Source organism: Asparagus officinalis, unplaced genomic scaffold (assembly GCF_001876935.1).
Source record: "Asparagus officinalis unplaced genomic scaffold, Aspof.V1 AsparagusV1_Un200, whole genome shotgun sequence".
In the NCBI taxonomy this organism is placed as follows: domain Eukaryota; kingdom Viridiplantae; phylum Streptophyta; class Magnoliopsida; order Asparagales; family Asparagaceae; genus Asparagus; species Asparagus officinalis.
Window position 1 is genome coordinate 53,794 of NW_017972466.1, and position 3,751 is coordinate 57,544.

The window sequence follows — 3,751 nt, forward strand, 5'->3', positions numbered from 1 at the left end:
ATAATTTGTTACAGTATTTTTTTTTTTTTTTTTTTTTTTGCGAAATCTGCTTTGGGTGCATAAACACAATATTGAACAACAAAAAATTATATTCATATACAACACAATCTAATTATATTCCAATATCAACTCCCATTATATTCAAATAATACATTCATCAAAATAGTAGAGAGATACATAAATTGTTTACAAACTTTTACATTATTTATTTACAAGAGGTTCTGTATGCTCTATCGCACAACATTACGCACAATAGTTATAAAAAATAATGGATAAGGTCATATGAATTCAAGAAATAGGAATACTCGCTGACTGCACATTGACATCCTATAAGGCAATTTTGTTCTGTTGGCATGAAGAACATGCTGCACTCTTGGGAGATTGAAGTAGAGTCTCCTCTCATAACTCATACAAACATCAACCCCGACGCTAATATGAGTAGCCTGAAATCATGAAAACCAGCATAATCACTGACCCAAAAACTTGAATAATCATTTAAATAAAGAAAGTTCCTATGAGACTGGCACTTCCATAGAAATCAAAAGGACCTATTGACAGCAAGGAGATAGCGAATAAAATACCATACGTGCATGATTTGTATCGGCACTTTGGGGAATACACTCTCAGAGTAGATGGTATCAACCATGCTGCAGCTCTAATAAGGAAAGGTAGTGGCTGGGGCACAACATTCTCGACAGACTAAGTCCACTTCACGTTATGTCATACAAAGGATAATCAGTACCACAGTCATAACGTGCAAATCTCTCCAAAGTGAACATCACCACTGATAAAGAAGATTCCATTTCTCTGCATGTTAAAAACACAAAGGATCAATGCTTGAAATTTCATCAAGATACTTGAAGAAGATTCCATTTCTCTGCATGTTAAAAACACAAAGGATCAATGCTTGAAATTTCATCAAGATACTTGAACAAAAAACTCATGTGAAGATTATGCTAAACACAAAGGATCAATGCTTGAAATTTCATCAAGATACTTGAACAAAAAACTCATGTGAAGATTATGCTAAATGTTATATCAGGAAACAAAACTCATGAGCAAACTATTAATTTAATAGATATATAAAAAAACTGTCAGAAAGGACAATCCAGTGGTAGGAAAAAGGATTGTTCCGACACACCTGAATAACATTAAGCTCACTTGTTATTATCATTACCATTATCATAGATATATAAAAAAATTTAATAAAAAAATGACCATCTTCATTCATTGTGATCCCTCCTCTTGAAAAATTAACACATGATAGATGAAATATGTTACTCAAATGCATTTATACATGAGCATGCATGTGCCTGAGATACTCAGTCCTTATAATTTTTCATACATACATACATACACCAGGACATGAATATAAGTAGCACATATCATACATTTTTAGATGGGAAATACATGTTCTAGCATACCACTCAGGAGATTTTCTCCTATAACCCTCCTGCATAAAGATTGGGGCAACAGTTGTGTTATTGTATCACCAGTCTCCAAACCCTGGTTAGTTTGTTTGTGATATAGCACTCATCCAAGCCACAACCTTCAGATGTATGAACATCAGCAAACCTCCTACACTCATCCAAGCCACAACCTTCAGATGTATGAACATCAGCAAACCTCCTAACTTTTTGTCAGAAAATCACCTGCTTTACAGGACCACATAGCATGGGATCTTTGATTTGTGTATTTCTCAGCTAAAAATCTCCTTATACATACACATATATATAGACACATACATATATGGGCCAAGTACAACCAAAAGATTGTTTCTGATGCCCCTCAAGAACATCTATGATGCATGTTGAAGTTAAATACTTAAATGTGCTAAGTTTGTTTAATTTCAGTTTCTACAGGAGCAACCAGAGTAGTTTATAAATAGGGATGTTAAATTTAGTTACAGTATCTGGTGTTCATGCTAGGGTACGTTATGATAGTCACCGTGCTTTAATAAGACTCAGTCGTAGTACTTGAAGTTATGATGCATGGACACGGACATGGCGACACAAATATGGACAGTACATGACACAATGATACAGCAGACTCTAAAAACTCCAAATAAAAGAGAAGTATTATGTCTAATAGGTGTGACCAGCATTGAAAAAAATGCATTCATGTTATTTCAAAAAATTTCAATATAGTGTATACTATTTCAATATGTTGTTAGTTATTTCAATTTCAATATATTTCAATACAAGGTATGTTATTTCAAAATAGCTTTGGACATCTGGGAATTAAAAAAAACTCTACACGCAGGAACTATACCACATTTGGCACCATGTGCGCAGTTTCTATAAGATTACTTCGTAACAACACCATTGACAATTTGACTTCAAGTTAGAAATGTGGTAGGGATCACCAAAGGGAAACTTACAGTATTTAGCAAATGCCAAAAGGACCATGTTTAATTTTTTATGCACCAGTCATGGCTATGCAGCTATGCTTAATTACTTCTGCACCAAAATAGTTCTATAACAAAGTATCTTCAGAAGCACAACTGTCACATCATTCATCACTTTTGGATACTAAGTAAGGTTTGTTCTATAGATAATATGAGTTTCTAACAAGCAAGTGCATTAGAAAGGAATATGCATTCTCCCATTACCTGAATAGAAGATGCTATAATGGTAATCTCTGATCCAGCACCACTCAATTCCTGTTGTAACCACTCCCATTGTGTCTCACCCAATATACTTCCATCGCTGAAAAATGGATCCCTATGGTATCTAGTGTCCAAGAGAATAACCTGCAATGCCATATCCAGAGTAATTGCTAGCATGTTACACACCTCCAGCTTGGTGGAGCATATACAACAAGATATACAATATCAGAACTATAAACATAATTTTTTTTCTATACAATAAATCTCATATATAGGGAACAAATGACTGACACTGCAAGGAACTCCACAAATGTAATAACAGCAGTGAGCATATGAAACAATTTCAATAACAGAGATAGAGTGCAGAGATCGAGAAGTCGAAGACGAAATCGAAGGCGAAACCAATCCTCGAGGCTCCGGCATGTGAACTGAACTAGTTAAGATTTCACTGCACATGAATTACGATCAAAATCAAACATCCATCAATAACCAGAGAAACTAAACAAAACCCTACCTTCGAATTCCAGGCTCCAAAAGGCCCTCGCTCAAAATTCGCGCTCCCCGACTCCTTCCTGTCCTCCTCCTCCTCAAATGGAGGAGGAATCTCAGCGATCAGGCGACAAGGGGGAGAAAACCTCGAAAAAAAGCCAGAAGAGTCGTCGGAGGAGGAAGAGTTGGTCGTCGGTGCTGAACCCGGCGGAGGTCGAGGGAGGGGGGCCGCTAAGGCTGCTAGGGTTTTGGGACGGGCTCAGGGAGGAGATGGAACGGAACAAGAGGAGGATGTTGGGGTTGGGGTTTGGGTTTGGGGAGAGGAGGGGTTTGATGGATTTTCCTGAAATTTTCGATTTTGGGGGGAAATTGGGGCGGCGAAATTTTGAGGGGAAAGGGGCGGCTGGGTTTTGAGGGTTTAATTTTCTTTGAAATGGGAAAGTATTCTAGACGGAAATTTCCGTCTAGAATACATTCTAGACGGAAATTTCCGTCTAGGATGTCAGGATTTTTTTTAAAAAAAATTAAAAATAAAATTTCCGTCTAGAATACTATTCTAGACGGAAATTTCCGTCTAGAATATTTTATCCTAGACGGAATATTCTAGACGGAAATTTTCCGTCTAGTTTAATACATTCTAGACGGAAAAATTTC

At 36.6% G+C, this 3,751-nt stretch overlaps 1 long non-coding RNA gene across 1 annotated transcript; it reads right to left on the bottom strand.

The window, feature by feature from the left end:
• Window positions 1–148: 148 nt before the first annotated feature.
• On the bottom strand, window positions 149–3,487 carry LOC109827426. The gene is made up of 4 exons (XR_002243428.1): window positions 3,123–3,487; window positions 2,612–3,056; window positions 587–807; window positions 149–443 (listed from the first exon to the last, which is right to left on the bottom strand). It is a non-coding gene; the product is annotated as an uncharacterized LOC109827426 (long non-coding RNA).
• Between the last annotated feature and the right edge of the window lie 264 nt (window positions 3,488–3,751).